At 36.8% G+C, this 27652-nt stretch overlaps 1 protein-coding gene across 8 annotated transcripts in view; it reads left to right on the plus strand.

Moving 5' to 3' along the window:
- PCDH9 (protocadherin 9) overlaps positions 1-27652 on the plus strand; it is an 803467-nt gene that overhangs the window by 612374 nt on the left and 163441 nt on the right. The gene's annotated exons all lie outside the window — the stretch shown is intronic.

Below are 27652 nucleotides of genomic sequence, written 5' to 3' on the forward strand. Positions count from 1 at the left end.
AATCTCACATGAGAAAGAGGTTAATGTTTTATGCCTGTAACAAAGTATCTGGATCATATAAAGACAAAAATTCTGATTGATTCTGATGCAAAATTAAAGAGTAGGATATTTGTTTGCAACCTCTACACAAAGAAGATGAAGAAGAAAACAGGTTTTCCTGTAATAAACCATATTTAATATAATGAGTACTAGAACATAAAGTTTGGGGAAAATTATTGCTGAGGTCTTCCTAAATGGTCTTGTTATTAAGAAGTGATCTTAATTTAATATTTGAGAAGTATAAATATTGTTCATGCTGTATTTTGGACACTGCATAGTACAAAAAGCAGTATTGAAAATATTGCTTTGAAAACAGTGAAACTCTGCATTTAGTAGAAAGATAGTAAACCTCATCTATCATCTTCGCAAAAAATCCCAAACATAGTCCTTTTCAATGATCCTAGCTAGCCTAGTTGTACTGCAATATCGTACTTAGTTATTATCTTCTGGTGTCAGCCTTTGTCTCTCTGGAGTCTGTAAATAAGTTTTGCTCTCAGACAATACAGTTACAATTCAGGCAGTTGTGTTACCTTTGTTGCTGTGTGATAATATCTTTGTATATAGATGCTTTCATTTGATCTCTATTCCATGTAATTTCCTATCACTGTAATCAAGACAGTGCATTTGAAAATATACTTTCTTTCTGTTAAAAGGAATAGGACTTAAATATTGGTTAGATCTATTTAATAGCTTATCAGACATAATTCGTTTAGTTGCTACTAGGAGAAGAAATTCATAGTATTACACAATCTAGTTTTTGTTTATTTAATTGTATCATTTTAATCTGTGTGCTTGTGGGACCTGATGTCTGTGAAATTTAATGATTTCTTGGTCTTGCTAATGTCAAAGGAATTTTGCTATTATCTTTGTTTAAATAAGGAATTGGCAGAAGATATTCAGGAATTCCATGGATTCAGATTTTCCTTCACTTTGTTACACATAAGAAATTATTCCTTAAATAAATTCATCTCCATTTTTTTTTCTTCATGAATGAAGAAAAAAGATTCTTTCTTAATGACTGCTTCTTAACATGTTATAATACATTCTACATTCATTCTTTGACACATCTCTTAAAAGTACCTGAAAAAAATGAAAATAAAATTCTAGCGAGGATAGTAACATATTAAGAAAAGTACGTTCCAAAAAAAAAAAAAACCAAACTTTTAAACACTGAGATTTGTGACTTAGCAGCTGGTGCTGGCAAATATTTCAAATTTCATGCATATGAAATTGGTGTAAAATTAGACTCTCATCAGTATCTGAATCACATGCTAAAAGACACAGATTACTGCTGGAGATGTTCAAAACATGGGCAACTGGAGAATGAAATTAATAGTCTCTCTCCCATCTTTGATCTTTTTAGACCTGCATTATAATGAAAATGTGAAACCTAGGGGCAAGTGAACTGGATGTAAGACATTTGTGCAATAATAATGCTAAAAAAACATCAGACTGGGCAGCTACTCGGTCTCTTGCAGAACCATGTCACATCATTCCAGCTAATGATTTATCTAGCCTTTGTTGTAGCATCTGCAATGACATTGCCTTGACCAAATGCCCTTAAGGAGCCTATTTCTGCAACCAATTGATCCTCATATTAAGACCTTTTTCTTATTTGCTGCCACCACTTTTCTGTTCTTTGCTTCTAGGCAATGCCCCTTGTCCTTACCATTTTTTAGACTAAAAAAAAAAAATCCCTTTCTTTTACACATTATTACCCTGAAGATATTTAAAGAGACTGATAATGTCCCTAGAATTTCTAGTTTGGTAGATGACACTGGATCATTTAGTCTGCCTTCATATGGTTTATTTTCTGCTTACTGTGTTTTGTTTTTGCTATTGATCCTTTTATTCCTTCAGTTTCTTCTATGTGACTTGTTTGTGAGAAACAGCATTGCAGATTCTGGGCAGCATTCAGACTCTCAGTCAAGACATACAGTGTCCCAGCCTGAAGCAGAGTAGTAAACATGCTTCTGTTACTGCTAAAACTGGTCACTGTCTTCAGGGTGCTGGTACTGTAAGAGAGTATTCTATGGGGTATGCTACGTAACATAATCCCTATGGAAAGGAGAGGCACAATACCAAGTAACACTTAAGGCTCCATTTAAACTTTGGGAATTTTTTTATGAGCTTTGCTATGGTCTACACCAAGGTATGAAACCTTGGATGGCACAGGGTAACTGAGGAATGGTGGGGAAAAGACTTTTGTCAAGATGTTCTCACTACAAAACATAAATCAATTGTTGTTTATGGATTCAGAATAGTGTCAGACACTTAAACTTTGTAAGTTTTCATCTTTTTTTATTCTGTCACAATACTCTTCCATTACAGCTATCAATGAACCTAATTGAACACACCCTCATGGAAGGGCAGGATAATAATTTCTACCTGGGCTGTTTCTAGGGATATAAATTTGGGTCTTTTTGCAGCATGTCACATCTTAACATTCCCTCAGTGATGAGACTTTCACTTCTCAAAGTGAATGGGACGAATGTGAGAAACTGGGCCTGATATACTTCATGCCCCTCTCAGCTGATAGCTTTATTGGTGTCTGGAGGATGAGATAGATAAGTTTATGCTGTATTTGTCTGTGTATGTATGTGACACACTCTCCTCACATACCATCTGAATATAGACAGTGGTGAAATTACCTCCAGTATGTCATATAAATCCCAGCTGCAGTGCAATAAAGTAGACATTGTTTTTTGCATGCTTTTTTGTTTTGTTTCTCTAAGTGCATGAAGCTGAGAAATTGCCTGCAATGTTGTGTACAAGTGTGAATACTTACATCTAAATGGAAAATAATCTCCAGAATTTCAAGGAAGATTTAGGACTTTCATAGTAGAATTATGAAGAGAGCAGGTAGCAGAAATCTGATGTAAGATGCCATGCTTTTCAGTATTCCTTTCATCTCAGGTTCATTTTTAGCAGTTGGCTGCATCTGTACAACCCCAAGGGGCTGATCCCCTTCCAAGTGGTACAAAAGTGCTCATGTGTATAGCATAACTCAGGCCCACCCCACCTCAGACCAGATTTGCTGTACGCATGCTACATAGCATATGGTCCTGGCTCTAATGCCTATCTCACCCTAAGACAAAGCATTTATTTACTGTGTGCTTTCTTTGATCAGAGTGTCTGAAATACAATGAAGGGTATGCTGCAGTCAATTTTAAAGCAGAAAATGAGATGTGAGGGCAACTTGTCCTTAGATATGGCAGACAGGACCACTTGCAGGTACACAAACTGTGTAGGGCAAAGGAAGCAAGTCTGATGTGGTCTTCTGCACCATTTATTGGAAACAATCCCTGGTGCGAACTATCCTCAGAATACTACTCAGATTTGGTTTTGGAGGCAATTAGTGGGTTCACTCAAGAAAGTTGAGAATGAACTAAGGTTTGTGTAGCATGGAAACTTAGGGAATAAGGTACTGGGAGAGAACTGGGCAACAGCTATTTGGCTTACAGGAAAGTATTTGTTGAGGATGGTTTAAACAGCTAGTTCTTCTTTATCTCTCATAAGTGTATTCCAAAGTTTTCTCATTTGTTGTTTGGACTGCAGAATATAATTTTGTATATAAGGAAACAATGCATTTTCCCCTGGGTATCTGTGAGCAGCACTACTTAATGATCAAACAGCCTTGATCAAACAAAATATCAATTACTTTAACAAGAGATACAAAATCCCAGAGAAAAACAGTATTTTAAACAGCAAAATTATCCATGTGTGAGTATACCTCACTCAACATCTATCACCCTTTATGACAACTCAGGCAATTTCAGATATGCTTCTTCCTACTCCAGTTTGTCATCTTGGTTCTTCTGAAGAATGACTATTCTCAACAAAACAAAATAAAAAAAAAAAAACAAACAAACAGAAACCCACAAACAAGTTAAAAAAACAAAACAAACAAACAAAGAGACAAACAAAAACCAAGACATGTCATTGATCCCACCATATTTCTTGCATTTATATTTATTATTCGAATCATTTGTGTGCAGATTTTAAGTCAGTTTTATAGGTCATTATTAGGAATAATTAATAAAGTTGATAATTTCAGCAATGCCTCTTAGTAAATCTTTAGCTGTTTACTTATGTATGGTTTATCTTGAATCATTCCTTTGCCTCCTACTTGCAATCTATTTAACACACTGAGTTCTAGTGCAACTGTTCAAATGTTACAATGACCCGTATATATTATTTATTGTTTTTTATTTTGTGACAAAAAGAATGTGTATTGAGATTTTGAAGTTCTTGTTAAGATTGTCTGTGGAGAATGATATCTTACATATATATCTTTTATTTCACTGTAAGAGTCATAACAAGAGTAAAGTGAATCTCATATTCTAAGAATATTTCTGTCTGTGCTTATTTGCACAGTAAACACTCATCCAGTGTCTAAACAAACTTCCTGTAACAAAACTTATTCTAAAATTTTCAGGTATGAAAAAAAGTTGAAAATAACAAAGAAAAAAGATGATCACAGACACTGTTATGCTAAACAACTTTCCAAATTTCGTGGGCTCTTCTGGACCATCAAACACACCTGAGGCAAAGGTGCAAGGTTCTGCAGCAGTTCTTTCCAGAATCACTGCAGTACAATCTGTCAGAAGAAAAGATTTGTGGATGAATGCAGTGTCAGGCTGACTTCCAATAGAAAAGTGCTGCACATTTTTATATGGCTGTATTTTTAAATAGATGCTGAAAATTTGTTTCTAATGATCAGAAGACTTTTTTTTTTTTATGTCTTTAAAGCCTAGCTTTAGATGCTTTTTGCATCTAGCTATTATGAATTTCATTCATTATCTCATTGCCCAGTAGTGGAGATATCCATTTTACAAACACATCAATATCAGTTCAATCATAGCCTGTGAATTGTGCATAAATTTAGGATGATGCAGAGATATATCCCTCAAAAAAACAACAACAACAACAACAACAACAACAACAAAAAAGGAGCAGTCAGTGTTACCAGTGGAAGACTTGTATCTTCCATCACAGAAACAGTATGTCCTTGGATTTCACTTCACAGAAAGAATATGTCCTTGGATTTCATAAATTACCTTTGCTTATTTTTAGTATTCATAATGAATATGATCACTTCTGGAAAATCACTGTAAAATGAAAACATATTGAAAGTCCCACTAAGTTCTAGGAAAATATTGGAAAGATTGGAAAGGAAAAGATTGTTAGTTTTAATATAACCCAGTTAAAAATAAGCTGTCTTTGAAACTAAATTATTGGGCTTTATTTTTCTTCTATTACATTCTTCCACTCTATTTTTTTTTTTTCTTTTCTCACTGGGAGCCATCTTTCTTCCTCGACATAGCAATTTATTGCTCTTATCTATTGCTATATATAACGTCCAAAGCAATGCCCACTTTAAAGATTTAACTTGGTTGATATATTGACTTGAATATCAACAGATCCAATAAATTGAGTCATATGGATCTCTTATCTTTGACTTATTGCTTAACCCAATCTTCAGATGCAAGAAGAAAGGCTTTACTTCTTAACTGGAGATGTTCCATTACAATCAAAAAGAGTAGAAATGTGATATGTAACTCTGAATCTTTTAGGTAAATGGCAAAATTTTCAATTAACATCAGTGAAAGCCAGATTCACCCTTTCTTTGTGAGGTTTGAACAAAGCACGAAGATAACAAGCAACAAGAAGCAGGCCATGTCTGCCTCCTTGGTTGTTTTTGTCACCCATGTATTCTTATGTCCCACTTGGGAAATTGTGACTGTAACTGCTATGCTTCCTTAACCATAAAAAGCCTGTAGTGAAAATGCTGATTCAACAGTGCTTTAACACTTGTGAGTGTCTCTCTCTCTCTTGTTTGAATTCTGAAGGATTTTTCACATCAGTGCATTCTAAGCAGCTTAACAAGATGGCTTTTTTTTTTCTTTTCTTAAAACAACAACAGAAACAACCAACCAACCAACCAGAAAAAAAACAACAGAAGAACATGAAGTGTAAGCATAAGAAGCTTGCCACATCTATGCTGATATATCTATACTTTCAGCCAGTAAATCTGGGGTTTTATTTCAAGGGAATTATAGAGGTTCTACACCCAAGAGATAAGGCAGCAGTGTAAGATAAATAAAACAGTGTGAAAGTCATCTCTGAAATAAGCATTCCATTAACTCATGAGAGTTACATCTGTCCTTATCAGAAGGTTTAAACACCAAAGGAAATCATAATTACAGAACTGTAAATATACATAGTACTTTAGTCACAAACAGTAAGTCAAGGTTACCTTCTTAGTTTTTAATGTATTGAGAGACCTAATTACAAAAGTGTTCATCTCCCCTTCAGCTGACTAAAGGCAACACAACTATATCCACTTCCACAGTTCATTCTTTGCCTTAACCTTGTTCACATTCAACTTGGCTAGGTGGAAGGAGGAATTCTTTAAAAGATTTCAAGCATTTACAAGATAAAGGGAGATGCACTGTGCACAGGTATTTACAATTTATTTTTAAATGGTTTAGTTTGTGTAATTTCAAAATTAATTTAATCATGAAAATAAACACAAACAAGAATACAAATGTATTCCCAATGAAGTCAATACAAAACTGAGACTTGTAAATGAACAGCAAATCTGATGCCTGTGAATTTTGCAATCTAAGGCCATTCTTCTAAAATCATATGTAGTATCTGAGTATCTGATCAGGTGTTATTGCAGATTAGTATTTTTTTGTGCTGTGAAGTTGTTTCTCAATATTGATTGATTTTGAATAGAAATTGAATATTTTCTGTCATATCATCTACTATTTATTATGTCACATAGAATTTGATTTGTATTACGTGACACTGAGAAGAAAAAAAAACAACAACACCTTTCTGAATGAAGTAAGACTGACCTCAGAGCTTCACTTCTATTGGCACATGGAATTAACTGTTTTGCAATTTAAATACTGGACAGTTTTTTTTTTAATTTAAATTTTATTTATTTTTTTCCACTTACTATACACTATGATCTGCTTCTTTACTTCAAAAGACAACCTTTGAAGGGAATCAGATTTACCAAAAGTCATGTATTATATACTCTTCTTGAACTTTCTAACTTGATCAGAAAATAGCTCTGGAAATCTTCCAGGAACTGGTTTTCATTAGATATCTGCTTATTTTATGGATAGTTGAACCACATTTCACCGTGCCTTGTGGTTCACAGAATGTTACTTACAGAAAAAGTTCAGAGACAATCTTGCAGGTTATATTTGAGAAATTTAACAATTGTATCAATTGCATTGTCACTGAATTGTGCTTGGAAAAAAATACAGATTGTTACAGTTAGGCTATAAAAACAGAATGTAAAGTCTGTTTGTATGTAATATATTCTATAAGGCCATGAACTTAAAATGTATATCACTTTAAAGTGACATACATTTATCATCTATTATACATTTTATTATGCATTTTAAGGTGTTATACATTTATCACTTATTAAAGTGATATACATTTATCACTTTAAAGTGATGAAGACTAAAATGCCAAAACAGGATGCCACTTCCTAGAATATATCCAATGGTGTGCCATGTGTGTAAACATGTTTGCAGAAATTTTCAGTAATTAACAGTGGAATATTCACTAATATACTTTGGTTATTTCCGGTTTATATTCTATATATGTAGCTATCTAAAAGTGCATATGATTATTTTAATCCATTTCTGAAAATGGTTTTGAGGAACCAAATCTTCTATTAGAGATACCTAAGCAACTCTCTTGAAGTTACTATGAGTGCATCCGAGGGCTGATCAATCCTTGAAATTCACAAAGACATTCAAGGTCAAGGTCATTCAGTGAGGTTTCAATATTGAAATTATTACATGTCTTATTACATGTCTTATTACATGTCTTTGCGTCACATAGTGAATCTTGCAGCAAAGAAGTTACTTTTTATTTTTGTTATTTGATAACATATTATTGTGATTGGGACAAGGGATGGAGACATATATTTTAATTCCTTCTGTTTTCCACAAAAATGTTTACTGTACTTGTCCTTCACTTAAACCTCCTCATCACACCCAATACAAACACTCATTACATAATGTTTTATTATTTAATCATTCATTCAATACAGGTTTTAAGGTATGAAGATTAATTTATCAGTTGTGTAATATTCTCATCCTTCTCCTTTCTTCTTCTCTAAACTATGATTTTCTACTTCTTGTGCAGTGATGTGAAGATAAAAACAAAGAGTTTTATGTATTTTCTTACGCTTTCCTTTCATATCAATAATTGTTTATTATTTTTATTTTTAAATAAATAGAAACATAATCCTTTCAAATGCTTTACAGTGGAACACAATTATCTCTGTTTCTAGGGAAGTGGGACAGATTGTGGTGCATAATGATGAATTTCAGTTTCATTGCTCATAGAACCATCCTAAGGACTGAATTCAGATCAATCTGAACATTATCTGAAAAACTAAAATCTTGTAGATTGCTTTTTTTTTTTTATTATTATTATTTATTTATTTTTTATTGTGGAGGTACTGCTTTTATTTTAGGTTGCAGAGAGAAGACAAAATGTGGCAATATCTGGGAATGAGTATAAAAACTGCTGGTCTTGAAGTTTCTCGCAGGTTTCCAGCAAAAGAAAGAAGATAAGACTTATTAGAAAACCCTAAAGAACAGTGCCGTTTAATTTTTTCTTCAGCATTTCATGAACTCTGAGCTGGTGTTCTTGCCTAAAATTTACCTTCTAAACATATATTTTTCCTCTTAGCCACCTGTTGAGAAAAAAATATCACAGTAGTTCCTTTAACAGGTTTGTAAGGGTGTTTTTGTTTCCACAGACTATCAACACCTCACTATATTGTTCCGCATTTCAAAGAAATTTTCTCTTCCTCTGTTGTTCCGTTACATTTCTTTTCACTACTTCACACTTGCTCTCACATTCTCTCAGTTCTCCAGGATACAGAAGCATCTTACTTAAGTGTAGGCATTTAACTAAGCAAATCTTTATTTGGTCACTAAAGTACGGCACTATGCTAGTTATTTTTCAATGCATAGGAAGGTACCTAGGTAACTGGTCTTTCTAATTTAGTTGCCAGAAATAAGGACCTAAAATTAAGTAGTGGTCCAGGCTCTGTGATTTTTTTTTTCTTTCCCCTTCCCTTCCCTTCCCTTCCCTTCCCTTCCCTTCCCTTCCCTTCCCTTCCCTTCCCTTCCCTTCCCTTCCCTTCCCTTCCCTTCCCTTCCCTTCCCTTCCCTTCCCTTCCCTTCCCTTCCCTTCCCTTCCCTTCCCTTCCCTTCCCTTCCCTTCCCTTCCCTTCCCTTCCCTTCCCTTCCCTTCCCTTCCCTTCCCTTCCCTTCCCTTCCCTTCCCTTCCCTTCCCTTCCCTTCCCCGCCCCAACCATTTTAAATTTATCTCTAAATTATGTAGTAAATGTAGTAAATCTTAAATAACTAGAACAGGAAATAGTAGTACTTTTTCTAATGACTTGTATCAGCTGGACTCTCTGTGAGATGTCTACATATGAACAAATATGTTTTTTACATATATTTATTATAGACACTAGTTCAGGAATTAATCCTCATGTTGGGATCTGTGGGAAGACTTTAACGTCTGGCCTGGAGTGCAACTAAAATTTGATGTTTTCTCAACAAGTTTTTTTTTTTCTTTTTTTTTCCTTAGTTCAGACAAGTTCAGACCTAGTTCAGTCTCTGCAAGAAATATTTCATATTATTCTGTATTTATAAACATTGACTGCTGTGTATGTATTTGGTATTCTGAAGCATGTGTTTTCTATTTGGATGAATGCAGTATATTTTCATGCTGAAATGATGCCATTATTTCTCTGAGAAATAAATAATGATACTACAAAGCAAATACAATACTACATGTTAATATTGACAACCAGTAAACTGTTTGTCAGAACTGAAAGCCATGTTTATTTCCATGTCTTTGAAAATACTGTAGCAGAACTTTCACAAACACGTGATATAGATGCAAACTGACACAGGGTCACAATTCTAGTAAAGCTTCAAGATTTTACCCTGGCACCCTTTTTTGCTGGTAAGACTCAAATGTGCTTAATATGAAGTTATCATGTGTACATGAATTAAGAAGTAATGTTGGTCTTTTCACACGTGAGGTAGTTTAAGCATAGGCAAAAAATATACGTAGCATTTTTAGTGGAGTAACCAGCTGAAGACATAAACTTATCAAATGTTACGTGGACCTCAGTAAATGCTTTGGATATATCTCAGTTGGAAGATAAATCATATTTGCTTTACTCATTTGTATTAAATATATCTTAAACATATTTGCAACAAGTTGTGAGCATGCTCAAAGACAACTACTACAGACTAGGAGAGGTGCAAGGGTGTGTTTGTGTGCCAGAATCCTCAATTTCTTGTGTGGAAACACCTAGTTTGCTAGATTAACAGTCAGACTTGATGATCTTGGAAGTCTTTTCCAACCTAAGTAATGCTATAATACTATGATTCTACACAGATTTTAGTTCCCGGTGCTGTGATCTATGTCTGAAAACATCAATTCAGGTCAGTGATGAGTTGCTTCTGAGCTGAGTGGTGCAGGGTGCATACCCACACTATCTGGGATTATGCCTACTCCATGCAATGTTGAGCTGTGGGTTTCCTTAGCTCCCCAGCCACTACTCTTATAGGAGCCATTAGTATCACTTCAAAATATTTTGAAACGATATGAGGGCTGTGTTAGAAACCATCAAAACAACAATTTTGTTGCATGAAAGAGAGGATATGTGTTGTATTTCAGGTGTGGTATAAGGCCATGCTAGGTCCCAAAAAATTGATAAGGCTTTTTTAGGCTTCTGGCCTACCAGTCTTCTGGGATTGTAGGGGTAGAGAGCAGAGCACAGAGAAGGGGTACAGAAGTGCTATAATTACACCCATGCTGAATTTCATGAAAGGTCTCTGACACGACCTGTCCTATGAGTAATGCATCCTGAAAAGTGCTGACTAGAATACAGCAAACATTTCTGCAGTCCAGATTAGAGCTCCAGTTTACTCCGCAGTCTCATTTATTTAGCATTACAGATATATTCTCTTTTTATTTCTCCTTATCTCTATGACACTATGGAACAGTAGCATCACAGTTCTTAAGGCTGATCCACTCTTTGTCATTTAACCAACTTTTTCTACACTCTGTATGTATATATATACACATGCTAAAACCCAGATAAAACTCTGTTTTCAGTGCTTTCTTATATTTTTCTGTGAAGTGAAAAAATTGCCTCATGCTCAGCATTCAGAACGATATCAGCATTTCTTTGCTATAGTTATTTTCCTTCGCTTTCGTTTAACGTTTGCCCGACAACTCCAGAAACTTTTGAAGTATTTGCCTAACCCTGGAATATGTGTGTGTACTGTTTCCTGTCTTAGTTCATCAGGTTTTATAAATCATAAAGGAGATACTTTATAAACCATAAAACAAGCTACAGTACTGGGTTTATCTTAGCAAAAAAAGAGGCTTATTGCTCCAGCAATATTTCCTTTATAAGCAATGTCCCTATTGAACTGTGGGTGCCAAAATCATCACGCTTCTTTTTTTCTTAATCTCTTTAGTAGGCCCCAAATTTTAGTTGTGATTTATAGCTTCTCAGTAACGAGTTCCTAGTTCTGTATTCAGCAGTAGCACAGTTCTCAAGTTGCTAACCTGCTCAGCAAGCAGTTTAGGGGAAAATTGTGGCACCTGGCTGGTTTCCAGGTGTGCCTGGACCTCTATTATCCTGGAGCTCTAGGGTTCAATTATTTCAAACTGAAGCAACTTATCCTACAAACTGAAATAATAATTAAAAAGAAAGAAACAAAAAAGAGCAAATAATTAAATAATAAATTAAAAAAAAAAAACACTGAAGTTTTAGGTACATCGACTGGTATTTAAGGTACTATCTTAATTGGAATCATTAATTGGAATATTCATGCCTTGTATCATTCCATTGTGTCATCCATGTCAAAATTGTCTTAAAGGAAAATGCAATGTGAAGATCATTTTTCTGAAAAGCTGACTGTGCCATTAAAGATTTCCTTCCTCTATTTAGAAATAAAACTCTGATTTTCAAATAGTAGCTTACATATCTTACACTTTTTTATTACTGTTTTTTGATCGCCTGATCAGAGACTAAATTTGAAAGCTAAACCGGATTCCCCAAATGTACTGAGTTTAGCCACCTTACTGTTAAAAGAGAGAGAATGTGTAAAATGCCTGTTCTTTACTGCTTATCTGGTTTACATTATTCACAGAATCACAGAATCACCTAGGTTGGAAGAGACCTCCAAGATCACCTAGTTCAACCCATGACCTAACACTAACAAGTCCTCCACTAAACCATATCACTAAGCACTACATCTAAACGTCTTTTAAAGACCTCCAGGGATGGTGACTCAAGCACTTCCCTGGGCAGCCCATTCCAATGCCTAACAACCCTTTCAGTAAAGAAGTTCTTCGTAACACCAACCTAAACCTCCCCTGGTGCAACTTTAACCCATTCCCCCTCATCCTATCACCGGGCACATGGGAGAATAGACCAATCCCCACCTTGCTACAGCCTCCTTTGGGGTACCTATAGAGAGCGATGAGGTCTCCCCTGAGCCTCCTCTTTTCCAGACTGAACAATCCCAGCTCTCTCAGCCGCTCCTCGTAAGACTTGTTCTCCAGACCCCTCACCAGCTTTGTCGCCCTTCTCTGGACTCTCTCGAGCACCTCCATGTCCTTCTTGTAGCGAGGGGCCCAAAACTGAACACAGTACTCGAGGTGCGGCCTCACCAGAGCCGAGTACAGGGGGACAATCAATTCCGTAGTCCTGCTGGCCGCACTGTTTCTTATACAAGCCAGGATGCTGTTGGTCTTCTTGGCCACCTGAGCACACCGCTGGCTCATATTCAGCCGACTATCAACCAATACTCCCAGGTCCTTCTCTGCCAGGCAGCTTTCCAACCACTCATCTCCCAGCCTGTAGCTCTGCTTGGGGTTGTTGCGCCCCAGCTGCAGGACCCGGCACTTGGCCTTGTTGAACTTCATACAGCTGGCCTCAGCCCAGCAGTCCGGCCTATCCAGATCCCTCTTCAAAATTATTTTTTAACATCTCTAACTTTCTGGCTTTTATTAATATCTCTGTGTGGAGGTATTAATACTGTAAATGATATTGTAAAATATGTTAGTACTGAGATGTCTGAGATATGTACAACAGCTTTGTACAACAGTGTCTGTTTTTGGGAGGAATCTTGAGGAGGCTCCTTTTTTAACGTCATGAAAATGTTAGGTAAGTTCAGTGTTCAGTGCTGATTTCTTTTGTTGTAGATCTACACTGCCATGAAAGATCTGGAACAAGTTTCTTCTGAAATGTGGGTGTCCACCTCCAGTTACTCTCCCTATTATCTCTAGAGATAAATGAGCAGTTCTATGAGTTCTTTCATGTGACTTGCTTTAGTGTGAAATGAATCACATCCAGAAAATTTCTGTTTCTCTGAAATGACTGTCAATGAACCTAATTTATTTTCAGATATAGACATCTCTGTGGTAGAGATAGGTGAAGTTATTTGCCAGCAATCATACTCTTTCAGTGCACTAAAACCTCAAATATATCAATGAAAGTTATGTTTAATCTGGTCAACACTACCATGGACTTAGCATTCAGATGATATTAAAAATATCCACAGAGTAACTGAAAGTGCCAACACATAATCCACATATTTAACCTTATTTTAAAGATTTATGAATGGAGTTTATGTATTTGATAATAACCAATCCAAGATAAAGGTTTACTGCCAACCTCAGTGAAAATGCTTTGTTACAGCAAAACCTAGAAATCTTAATCACCTCGTATTGAATTATTTCTCCTTTTCTTTTCTTTTTTTTTTCTCTTTTCTTTTCTTTTTTTCTTTTCTTTTCTTTTCTTTTCTTTTCTTTTCTTTTCTTTCTTTTCTTTTCTTTTCTTTTCTTTTCTTTTCTTTTCTTTTCTTTTCTTTTCTTTTCTTTTCTTTTCTTTTCTTTTCTTTTCTTTTCTTTTCTTTTCTTTTCTTTTCTTTTCTTTTCTTTTCTCTTTTCTTTTCTTTTCTTTTCTTTTCTTTTCTTTTCTTTTCTTTTCTTTTCTTTTCTTTTCTTTTCTTTTCTTTTCTTTTCTTTTCTTTTCTTTTCTTTTCTTTTCTTTTCTTTTCTTTTCTTTTCTTTTCTTTTCTTTTCTTTTCTTTGCCTTTCCTTGCCTTTCCTTGCCTTTCCTTGCCTTTCCTTGCCTTTCCTTGCCTTTCCTTGCCTTTCCTTGCCTTTCCTTGCCTTTCCTTGCCTTTCCTTGCCTTTTTCCTTGCCTTTCCTTGCCTTTCCTTGCCTTTCCTTGCCTTTCCTTGCCTTTCCTTGCCTTTCCTTGCCTTTCCTTGCCTTTCCTTGCCTTTTTCCTTGCCTTTCCTTGCCTTTCCTTGCCTTTCCTTGCCTTTCCTTGCCTTTCCTTGCCTTTCCTTGCCTTGCCTTTCTTTTCTTTTCTTTTTTCTTTTCTTTTCTTTTCTTTTCTTTTCTTTTCTTTTCTTTTCTTTTCTTTTCTTTTCTTTTCTTTTCTTTTCTTTTCTTTTCTTTTCTTTTCTTTTCTTTTCTTTTCTTTTCTTTTCTTTTCTTTTCTTTTCTTTTCTTTTCTTTTCTTTTCTTTTCTTTTCTTTTCTTTTCTTTTCTTTTCTTTTCTTTTTTTCTTTTCTTTTCTTTTCTTTTCTTTTCTTTTCTTTTCTTTTCTTTTCTTTTCTTTTCTTTTCTTTTCTTTTCTTTTCTTTTCTTTTCTTTTCTTTTCTTTTCTTTTCTTTTCTTTTCTTTTCTTTTCTTTTCTTTTCTTTTCTTTTCTTTTCTTTTCTTTTCTTTTTTTCCTTCTTTTTTCTTTCAAAAGATACATATAAAACCCAATAACTAATAAGCATTGAAAAGGATCAATCATTTCCTCTTATTATTTTGATCTATTAGCTGTCAATTATATACAAGTGTCTTGAATAAATACAGGTATATTTTAGAATAGTACTTATAAAGCATACTATAAATTGTCTGTCTATAAGTCATCTTCTCTGTCCTAGCTGCATCAAAACGGCATGATTTTGATGATACAAAATCATGAAGATTTGGAAAGTAAACAATGTAGTTAAAAACTGTTTTTTACTTAGTTTCTTATAATTTGTTTTGTTGACAGGATATTAATAGTGTCAAGTCTGAGATACATTGCTTTTTCTTTCTTTACGTTTTGGTGTTCTAATGTTTCGAGTGTGTTTTGTATAATTAAATACAAATGGTACTAATTTAAAGTGTTAGGAGTTAAGCATTTTTTGCATAGGTGAATTTAACATATAATACATTTTTCACACCATGTCAGCGTTAATAGGAGCTCTAGTTTATAACAGCATGAATAGTGACATTTTTGCACTATCCATTAAGAATATTTAATAAATCAAACTTCCAGGTCAATCAACAACAATATTGCAAATAATTTTAACTATCAGCTACTTAAATTAGGAGAATGAATATTAATAGTTAAATCAAATTGTATTGGCATGTGTAGTGCATCAATGCAAAGCACAACAAAAAATAAATCTGCAAGCATTTTTAAAGATTCATACTACTAGATTATTATTATTATTATTATTATTATTATTATTGTTATTATTTTAAATCAAAAGAAAGCTGGAATGGTGAGTAAATGCTATTGTTCATTTTGTCCTATTTACATTTCACAGTTTTGATCCTCAGAGAATTTTTTTAGGAATGGCAGTTTTTAGAAAATTAGCAAATATAGAAACTAGCAATTTGGAAAATTGCTTCTTAGATGATGTAGTTTTCCCGTATGTAGTAAGCAAGAATACAATTATTTAATTGTATATATCTTTTTTTCTGTTTTCTTTTACTTTCTATATAGAAAGACTTCGCTAAAATTAATTAAATTCAGTATGTTCTAAATGAGAAATAAATAGACAGTTTTCATGTACCTGAATTATATATATAAGCTTACTCATTTACTCTTCAGCAGAAAAAAAATAATCTTCAACCAAAAAAAGTGTATTCAAATTTGTAAATGTCCTTTGTCCTGGAATAGAAAATGTATTACAATCAGTACGATATAGACTGGCACTGATGGTCAGTATGGGTTGCCCATTGAGATCATAGTGATTTAAGAGATGATTTGCTTTTTGGCAGAGATGCAAATCCAAGGCAACAACTACACATGCAAGAGGAAAGTGATCATTTGTCTAAATCAGACCTTTATTTAGACAGCTGGTGACAGCTGGCACTGGCTGTAGTTAGATGGATAGACTGTATTTTCCTGCAGCTCTACCTTAGGTAGCACAGAAACTTGAACCCATCTGAACGGTTAGACGACACAAAGCTACTCTAGGGAAGCAGTGAAAGATCTTGAAATAAAGTTATATCTTATGCTATCTTTTCTGTAGCAATAGGTTGGAATTGTATTTCTGAAAATAGAAATTAAATAGCATGTTCAGTTTCTAATATAATCTCTTCTGTTGGACTCTTAAACATTTAATTAACATTGAAGGTATTGCAAATAAAATACACAGCACCTCATTTTTGAGACCAACTGATGACAAATTATTATTCTAATATATCCAACGTCTAATAAATCTAACATCTATTGTTGCCCCAACAGCTTTATTTCTTTAGCACATGCAGCTTTTTTTCCTCTGGCAGAACTGTAAGTCACTACTCCTTCTTTCATTTACAGATTTATCTTTACTAGTCTATTTTATTATTGGTCATTCAGTTTCTGGATGGGTATTAAATGAGTAGTGTAAGGGTGAAAAGAATCTGTAAAATGTTAGGATTTAGCAGTGTTTTGTATAAGATAGTTAGAACCTGTGGCTAACAAGGAACTTAGCTGATGAGTTAGCAATAGAGGCTAGCCAATTGAAAAATATTTATATTCACATAGAAACAAAATGAAGAATCTGAAAAGGAATTTGCAAAAGTGCTTTGTTCACAATTTAGAGTGGATACACTTAACATCTTTTTTTAAATGTTAATAATAAACATATATTTACACAAATGGATTATGATGTCACAGAACCCCGAAAGAAAATATGCATATGACTCTTTACATGTCCGCTGATTAAAATAAATAAAGCTACAAAATGTGAAAATTAAAATAAATTTAACTCAAACATTAAGAAATACCAGGCTTAAGTTTATCCAAACAACATGAAATTGATGCTGTGTGAGGCTGAGATACATTTTCAAGGCAAGGTTTTGTACCTTTGGAGGAAAAAAATAATTCAGGTGCTACCTTTCTGGAGAATATTTTTTAATGATTAATGAAAGAATAGAGGTCTCATCTGGTGACAAATTATTTTACATCTTCCTAGATATTTATCCATATCTAGATTTTGATTTGCGTAGATGGATCCAATACTTGGTTAGAAGTGAAAGTCACTGGCACAACTCCAGATTAATACAAAAATGACCCAATTCTTCCAGACTTTAGTTTGAAGTCCATGCGGCTTTTTGACATGTATCTTTTCTTGCTTCAGTGTTGTTATAGTTTTAGCATGACTCTTGTGATTCAGTTCAATAATCATTTTTCCAACTTATTTCAACTAGTCTATTTTTATAATCTTTCAAGTTCTTTTTCAGTTCTAACCTTATTTGGAAAATGTGTAATAATTTTGCCTCAACTTTGTTGCTTCAAAACCATTTTCGGTTTGGATTTCACACAAAACTTTTTTTTTTCTTTTTTTTTTTTTTTCCCCCAAACAATACTATATAGCATCCTTTAAAGTAAATAGTATAAACATACTGTAATGTTTCCTGATATTTTGCCAAAGAGTTATTCAAAGCTTATTTAAAGCTTATATTTAAAGCTTATTTACAAACAGCTTTTAACATCCACATCATGTACTCAATACATTAATAGATTTGTCATCTTTTCCTCTGCAATAAATTACAAATGTGTTATTATTTTGTCATTATAAATGTTTCTATTGCATCCTCTAAACCGAACGGGCTTTGTCTAACTTCTATCTTCTTCTTCCATCTTCTTCTATCAGTTTTTTGTTTTGCTCATGTAGGTTTCATTAACATTTTCATTTTTTTATCACTATTACTATGAGTTAATGATTTTTTGCTACTTTCTCTAAAACAAGGTAAAATAAAAATACAAAACAACTCAATCAAGTCACATGTTGAACAGATCTGGCAAGTGGAAAAAGTTTGTTTTATGCAGATATATAGATTTAATTATTTTAATATTTAGGTAATAAATATTTTTGGTTATGTAATGACCTTATATAAATATTCAGTGAGCAATACATTACTGTTAGTGTTTCAATGTACATACTTGCATCATCTTTATCATCACATTTGCTAGTCACCTAACTTTAACTTATGTATCACATATGCTTTAGCCAGGGTAAAGCAAATTAAGCTTATTTATTTAATATCATTGTTTGCAGTTTTAATCCCTCTCCTACAGACCCTGTATTATACATATATCATAATAATGAATTGCGGTTTCCCTGAGCTGCTGTATTACGTACTTCTGAACACAAACATAATATTGTATAATATTTCAAATCTAAAACATGGTTTTATTTTTTAATTGTTATTTTGTACTCTGTATGTTTCAATCTACTGATAGGATTAACCAATAGAAGACATTTTCCTGTCATTCCCATTCCTATTCTGATTTGCCCATATGTCACAGTAGTATTATCTTTAGGGCATTTGTGAGCAACCATTTTATATGAATTTTCTATGTTTTTATTTTAGCAGAAACTCTGTCCAAGTGGCTTCCACAGGCTGTCCTTACAAAATTTGTTTTATTATTCATACAAAATCCTGGTCAGTGAGCTCCTGGCAAAAATAAATAAATAAATAAATAAATTTAAATCCAATGAATCTGATAGAAATACAGGCACCATAGCATAGTTCTGTGGTTGGCTATCCTCAGACACATAACCAATGATCTTTGCTTCCCTGTATGCCCCAAGCCAAAATAACCCAATACAGTAAGCAGTAAGCAAGAGAATGAAGAGATAGAAATGCTATGAAAACAAATAAAATACTGTGATTAAAAGAGGATCTAATGAATATAATATGGTTTGTATCTAGATAGCTTAAAGAGGCTTTGTACTTCCCAGCTAAATATATATATATATATGTGTGTGTTTTCTGAATGTCCAGTCTAGTTGTGTGCTCTCACAAACAATTATGCAAATATCATGGGACTTGAAGCAAGAATATTTGTATGCATGCTGGAATCTCATTGGCAAGACTGAACTCCTAAAATACGTCTCTACACAGTATATGATGAATTATTCTGCAGATTAATTCTGTTGTTTTTAGGTTGCTGTAAGCAACTCACGAAGTCATGAGTATGGTCATTCAAATACAAAACTCACAAATTCTGACATATAAGAATACACATAAACTTCTGACCACAAAACACTAACTTGAAACACTCAAACTCAATATTAATATCTATGCCAGGTGTTGTGAAACATATTTTTTTCCCTTATGGAAGTAATTAAACACATGACTGTAACTGTCAATTCTTGGTGTTATTGATGTGCTTGAAACATTTACTTTGTTCACATAATAAATGAGTGATGACAGTGATTTCTGCATGCATTTTAGCCAGATCCAGGAAAATTATTAAAATAAAGCATAGTGGTAGTTTGAAGAAATCATACATGGCCAAATTTGTGAGCTGTTACTGCAGAAGAAAATGAGGTTTTAAACTGACCATATTTCCTTTCTTTGGTCAACTTAGATCTCACAAATTCTTGAAGAGATTTTTATTTTAAATGTTATAAATATATGTTAGTCAGTGATGAAATACTAAGTGCTATGCCTAGCCCAGCGTGACTTCTTATGAGTAATAATGCCATGACAAGAATGGAAGTGCTGGTAAACCCTTGATTAAAATATGGTGAACAGCATAGATATAATACATAGCTTTTATACTCAAAGTAGGAATCATTCTTATCTGGCTGTAAATCTGCTAAGAGAGGTGACTACACGGCTGTATTGTGCATGGGAAGGAGAGGGATCTGTAAAATTTGAAAAGTCCATGCTCTATGTAAGTGCAGCAAGTCAAAGTTTTATTTGAGGCATATTTCTCAAAACATCTATTAGTAGGCTTGGATTTAGGCTTGATATGTAAATTAATTATAAATGAAAGTTTAATATGTATCCTGTAATAAATACATTCAACAAAGATAAAGTGTTTTGTTCTCTGATTTGGAATATGACTTTAGCAAACCTTTTCAGATCCCTTATGCTAGCTACCTTTCAAGTAGTCATACATTTTCTACAGAGCAAAGAATACTTATATAGTAAGAATAGAGACAGGAACGAGCAAGCAGGCCATCCAAAAAGCACGTATGTTTCTCTCCCAGCAGGATCTCAATAGTGGCATTTGAATTCAGTGATTGAAGTAGTGCAATCTCCTAGCAAGAAACTCACATGCACTTAGCGACTCCCTTTTAACAATCCATTTGTAATAAATTATTCCATGGCAATCCTTTAATTATTTATGATACCAAATGGTCTTTCAACATTCTGACTCATGGCTTGATCCACTTAGATAAGCACAGCTATTCACTGCAGTTTTCAAATGTGTTAGGCGTTTCTATCGGAGTCAAGCCTGGTTTTAAAGGCCATGCAAATTGCAAACAGAGGCTAAAATGGATTATCTGCTTTTAAATCAAAGCCATAAATTAAGACTATAGCATAGAAAGAATGCCTGTGTTATTGTATATATATAAATATATATATGTGCATGCATATAAAAATAGATATACCCTCAGAGTAAGTTTGTTCCAAATAAATACATAAATATTGTTTACACACTCAAGGTTTTGTTGTTATTGTTTACTCATTCTCCGTAAACATACGTACTTGATTAAAATTCTTTATTATGATTAAAATATATTGTCACAGAATCAGAGAATCACAGACTGGTTGAGGTTGGAAGGGACCTGAAAAGAGTCTAGTTCCATCCTCATGACACGCTAACCTCAGATATTTATATACATTTCATGAGGTCTCCCCTCAGCCTTCTCTTTTCCAAGCTAAACAGGCTCAGCTTTCTTAGCCTCTCCTTGTAAAACAGGTGCTGCTCCAGTCCTCTGATCATCTTAGTGACCCTCCTCTGGACTCACTCCACTAGTTCTATGTCCCTCTTGTAATGGGGAGCCTGAAACTGGACACAATGCTACAGGTGTGACCTCACAAGGGCTGAGAAGAGGGAGAGGATCACCTCCCTCCACCTGCTGGCAACATTCTACCAAATGCAGCCAAGGATACCGTTGGACTTCTTGGCCACAAGGGCACATTGATGACTCCTGGTCAGCCTGCTGTCCAGCAAGACTCCCAGGTCCCTCTCTGCAGAGCTGCACTCCAGTAGGTCAGCCCCCAGCCTGCACTGGTGCTTGGGGTTGTTCCTCCCTAGCTGCACAACCCTGCACTTGCCCTTGTTGAACTTCATGAGGTTCCTCTCGGCCCATCCCTCCAGCCTGTCAAGTTCCCTCTGAATGGCAGCACAGCCATCTGGGGTATCATCCACTCCTCCCAGCTTTGTGTCATCAGCAAACTTGCTAAGGGTGCACCCCATTCCATTGTCCAGGTCATTGATGGATTAGCTGCACAACACTAGACCCAGTACTGACCCTTGTGGTACACTGCTAGCTACAGGCCTCCAACTAGACTCTGCATTACTGAGCACAACCTTCTGAAATTATGATATATTTATTATACATATTCTCTTCTTATAGCCAATATTTATTTTTTTTCCTAAAGAATTTAATTGAATCCTAAATAATCTGTCACACTTCTTTCAACATAAATTATACTATTTTATTGTAAACTATTTAATTTTTCATATAGGTTCACTGTATGCTTACTTCCTGTATCTTCAATATTGAAGCCTTTCAATATCTAGAAGCCTTAATGTATAGTGCACATATAGAAAGCATACATGTCTCTTAATGCTGCATGCAACTAGCCTCTCTGTCTCAAACACAATGGGCCTTATTTAAACAACCAAATTTTTCTTTAGGTCTGTGTACACAATATTGACAGGGCATAGGCAACTTCCTACTAAACAGTTTTTTAAGCCTCCTTATTGGTTTATGTAGTTTTTCAAAGAATTTGTTTCCATTAACTGAGTAAAAGCTTTAGGTTGAACTTAGACAAGCCAAATATGGCCCTACAACTGAAAAAGCCATTTTCTGTTTCAAAGTGGGTTCAAAGTTATTTATTTAAAAGAAACTGGGAATATGTAACACATCAAATTTGAATATGCGCTTAGAAAGACAGGAAAGAACTGTATATTCAGGAAAGTTACCTGTACTCTTGCGCTTGTAAAAAATGTTGAAAATATTATTATTAATAATTTGTATATATGTATACCTTTGCAATGCAGGTGTAAAATCCACTTTAATCCAGTGGCTGTGCAGTAGCATAATTAACCATTGTATCATGTCCATCTATGGTAAAACAGGAAGCAATGAGATTTATTTGCATATGAACATTTGGCTACATATTAGAAAATCTCTCTAATTATGAAGGCTTTTAAGCCTTAGAAAGACTTAGGGACACTAAAATATACCATTCACTGGAGTTTTTAATAACAATAAAATAAATATCTGAAATATCTACCAGAACAAACAGGTAGACTATAAAACTCTACTCCTTCTGTAGCAAATTATGCTTCTGTGATACCAAATTCAGTTAAAACAAAACAAAACAAAACAAAACAAAAAACAATAAATTTTTGTCCACTGAGACCTGTTTTTCAAGCTGGTTATGGTTGACATTCTAAATGCAAAACAGGACAAAAGTAAGTATATTCTCATAAGTATAGGTGCTACTCATATCCACTGGCATAGAAATCTACTATTCAGGTGGCTGACAATCATGTTAGAGAAATTCTTGCTTATTCTCCGCAGTTATTTATGTGGACTAGAAATTGGTAGTTAAAAATAATTGAATAAGTTATTGTTGAGCTCAATACTTATAGCATAACGAGGTTGTACTTTACGTGAATCATAGAATCATTAAGGTTAGAAAAGACCTTCAAGATCCTCTGGTCCAACCACCACCCTACTAAAAATGTCACCCACTAAACCATGTCCCTAAGCACCACATCAAACCTTTCCTTAAACACCCCCAGGGACAGAGACTCCACCACTTCCCTGGACAACCCATTCGAATGCCTGATTACTCTTTCTGAGAAGAAATGTCTCCTAATTTCTAACCTGAACCTCCCTTGGTACAACTTGAAGCCATTCCCTCTAGTCCTATCACTAGTTATCTGAGAGAAGAAGCTGACCCCCAGCTCCCCACAACTTCCTTTCAGGTAGTTGTAGAGAGCAATAAGGTCTCCCCTGAGCCTCCTCTGGACTAAACAACCCTCGCTCCCTCAGACTTTCCTCGTAGGACTTGTGTTCCAGGCTCTTCACCAGCTTCGTAGCCCTTCTCTGGATATGTTCCAGCTACTCGATGCCCTTCTTTTACTGAGGGGCCCAAAACTGAACAGAGTACTTGAGGTGCAGCCTCACCAGAGCTGAGTACAGGGGGATGATCACCTCCCTGGTCCTGCTGGCTACACTGTTCCTGATACAAGCCAGGATGCTGTTGGCCTTCTTGGCCACCTGGGCACACTGCTGGCTCATGTTCAGGTGAACTTCAGTCAGCACCCCCAGATCCTTTTCCTCTGCACAGCTTTTGAGCCACTCTGCCCCAAGCCTGCAGTGTTGCATGGGGTTGTTTTGGTCAAAGTGCAGCACCCATCACTTAGGCATATTGAACCTCATCCCATTGGCCTCTGCCCATTGACCCATCCTGTCCAGGTCCCTCTGCAGGGCCTTCCTGCTCTCTGGCAAATTGATACTTCCCCCACCTTGGTGTCATCATCAGACTTACTGAGGGTACATTCAGTTCCCTCATCCATATCATCAATAAAGATATCAAAGGGAAGCGACCCAACACCAATCCCTGGGGAACACCACTGATGACCAGTTGCCAGATGGATTTCACTCCATTCAACCACTACTCTCTGGGCCCAGCCATTCAGCCAGTTTTTAACCCAGCAAAGAGTGTACCTGTCCAAGCCATCGGCTGTCAGCTTCTCCAGGGGAATACTGCGGGAGACAGTATCAAAGGCCTTGCTGAAGTCTAGGTAGACTACGTCAGTGGGCTTTCCCTCATCCACCAGGTGGGTCATATAAGGAGATGAGGTTGGTCAGGCAGGACTTGCCTTTCATGAACCCATGTCGACTGGGCCTGATCCCCAGTGGTCCTACGCATGCTGTGTGATTGCATTCAAGATGACCTGTTCCATCACCTTTCCTGGCACAGGTCAGGCTGACAGGCCTGTAGTTTCCTGGGTCCTCCTTATGACCCTTCTTATATATGGTGTCACATTAACGAGTCTAACTTTTTCCACCTGAACTGTGGGGGATTTCTTCTGCTCCCCATCCCAGACTTCCATGTTGGGAGGCTGAGTACCCCAAGGATAAGTGGTCTGGCTAGTAAAGACAGATGCAAAGAAGGCATTAAGAATCTCAGCCTTTTCCTTATCCTCAGGAGTCATGTTCCCCCTGCATCCAGTAAAGAATGGAGATTGTCCTTGGCTCTCCTCTTGCCATTGATATAAGAACATTTTTTGTTATCTTTAACCATAGCCAGGTTGAGCTTGTACTGGGCTTTGGCCTTCCTGATTTTCTCTCTGCACATGCTAGCAACTTCCTTGTACTCTCTCCGAATTGTCTGTCTCTTCTTCCACTGGATAGAAGCTCTATTTTTCTCCCAGACACTCAGCAAAAGTTCCCTGTTCAGCCACGCTGGTCTTCTTCTCTGCTGGCTCATCTTACGACACATGGGGACAGTCCGCTCCTGCACCTTTAAGACTTCCTTCTTTAGGACCGTCCAGCCTTCCTGGACCCCTCTGCCCTTCAGGGCTGACTCCCAAGGGACCTGCCCTACCAACACCCTGAATTATTCAAAGTCAGCCCTCCGGAAGTCCAAGGTAGCAGTTTTACTGACCCGACTCCTGACTTCACCAAGGATACAGAAATCTACTCATGGTCACTCTGCCCAAGACTACTCCCTACCACCACATCTCCCACCACTCCTTTTCTGTTCATGAACAGCAGGTCTAGTGGGGCACCCTCTCTGGCATGCTCACTAACCAGCTGAGTCAGGAAGCTATCTTCCATGCATTCCAGGAACCTTCTAGACTGCTTCCTCGGGGCTGTATTATATTTCCAGCATATGTCCAGGAAGTTAAAGTCCACCATGAGAACAAGCACTGGCAATTGAGCGACTTCTACCAGCTGTTTATAGAATGCCTCATCTGTCTCTTCATCCTGGTTTGGCAGTCTATAACAGACCCTCACCAGGATGTCCACCTTGTTGGCCAACCCCCTGATCCTTATCCACAAGGACTCTATCTTATTATTCCTAACCCCTAGCTCAACAGCATTGAAACACTCTGTAATATAGACAGCCACATCACCGCCCCTCCTTTGTTGCCCATCCCTTTTGAAGAGTTTGTAGCCATCCATTGCAGCACTCCAGTCGTGGGAGTGGTCCCATGATGTTTCAGTGATGGTGACTAGGTCATAGTTTGCCTGTAGCACAATGGCTTCCAGCTTCATACCTAGTTTAAAGCCCTCTCAATGAGCCCTGCCAGCTCCTGGACTAGAATCCACTTCCCCCTTTGAGACAGGTGGGACCCATCGGCAGCCATCAGGCCAGGTGCCAACTAAATCTCCCCATGGTAAAAAGAAATAAAAAAATAAAAATAATATCCTGTGATGGCAGCAGCCTCTCAGCCATGTATTGATCCAGGTCAACTCAGTATCCCTCTCTACCACTGAAGGGATAGAGGAAAACACCACCTGCACACCCACGCCGTCCAGTAACCTCCCAAATCCCCTGAAGTCCCTTTTGATAGCCTTCAGGTATCTCTCAGCAACTTCATCGCTGCCAGCCTGAATTATCACTAAGGGGTAATAATCGGAGGGGCGAACAAGGTCAGGAAGTTTCCTTGTAATGTCCCTGACCTAGGCCCCAGTAGGCGGCAGACTTCCCTACCAGTAAGGTCTGGCCAACATATGGGGCTTTCTGTTCCCCTCAGAAGGGAGTCATCTATGACCATTACCCTTTTTTCTTTCTTGGTGGAGGAAGTCTTGAGGCGTGGAGTTGACTTGCTTGTCCTAGACAACCTTCTGTGTGGACTTTCCCCCACTTCCTCACCACCCTGTCCCTCAAGCTCCAGGGTCTCAAACCTATTGTGTAAGGGCACTTGGGAAGGCAAGGCAAGTAGGGATGGGGCTCGCCTGTGACACCAAGCAGGGACCTGTTTCCATTCCTCTCCATCTCTCAGGTCCCATCTCTCTGCCTGACAGTGACAGGGCAGGGGGTCCGTAACTATTTGTGGTGTATTGCCCTGGTGCCTTTCTCTCGGGCATGGCAGGGAGTGACTCCACCAGTCTAACTGCTGCTCACACTGCCTGATGGTTCTTAATCTCTCCACCTCCCCCTTGAACTCTGCCACCAGGGTGATGAAATCCTCCACCTGCTCTCACCTCACACATGCAGTATCTCTGTCACCCACCATAGCAACAGGCTCAGGCACTCCCTGCAGCCAGAGACCTGAACAGCCGCATCTTTGGGCAGGCACTCGGTCTGGGTTGCCACAGTCTTTCTGGTGAGCGCTTTGGTGAGCGCTAGCCAGCTGGTGGTGACCAAGACTGGGTTTGCCGTCTGTGAGGTAGCCGGTAGGTGAGGGGGATCCTCCGCCCTCCCTGCGCGAACTGCTGAGCAGACTGCTGCACCATGCCCTGGTCGCTCGCGCTTCCCTCGGGCTGCCTTTGCACAGAGGGGGCGCTGCTGGCTCCACCAACGCCTTGTCAGCCACTCTCGGAGCGCTGCCGGGCCCTGGCGGCTCCCTTGCCTGCCTAGAGTGGCCTCGATGCAGAAAAGCGCCTGTTTGCTGCCATCCCCCGGTCAGCTGCAGAACGCGCCTGCCTTGGAACCGACCACCTGTATTTACCTTCCTCTTGGGAATTAAGTTATAGAGAACTACCAGGCCAATTTTCTGTGGTAGCTAAGTCCTCCAGTAAGTTGTGGTCTATTTTGAAGAAATTCTGCACTCAGAGTGGAAATGGACCACTGTGCAAAATTGGAGCGCACCCTGGAATAAGCAACTTTGAGGTGAATAAAACCTATTTTTTCCTTAAGTAGAAAACTAGCCATCATCATTACAGTCTTCAAATATGACATTGGCAAGTGAAATGAGCATCTGGTTGCATTTGATAATGGTCTATCACTGGAAATAAGGTAATACATTTCTCCACTGCCAACGGTGCTCATCTATGAGTGAAACAAGATGACCATTTATATTCCCAGTTGGGCAATGTTGCAGATTTGTGTGATATTCCTTTTGATGTAAATCTTAAATAGTTGTTAAAGATATGCCATCAAAAACTAAGAGCATTGCTTTCAAACAGCCTCTGTGACATTCCTTGTTACAATTGTGTTTTAATGTCAAACACTTTTCAGATATATTCACCTGTGTGTGAAGTACAGAATCCAGATCTTTCCTCTTTACTACAAATACATGCTTAATGTTTTCAAA

Source organism: Anser anser (assembly GCF_964211835.1).
Source record: "Anser anser genome assembly, chromosome: 1".
NCBI lineage: Eukaryota > Metazoa > Chordata > Aves > Anseriformes > Anatidae > Anser > Anser anser.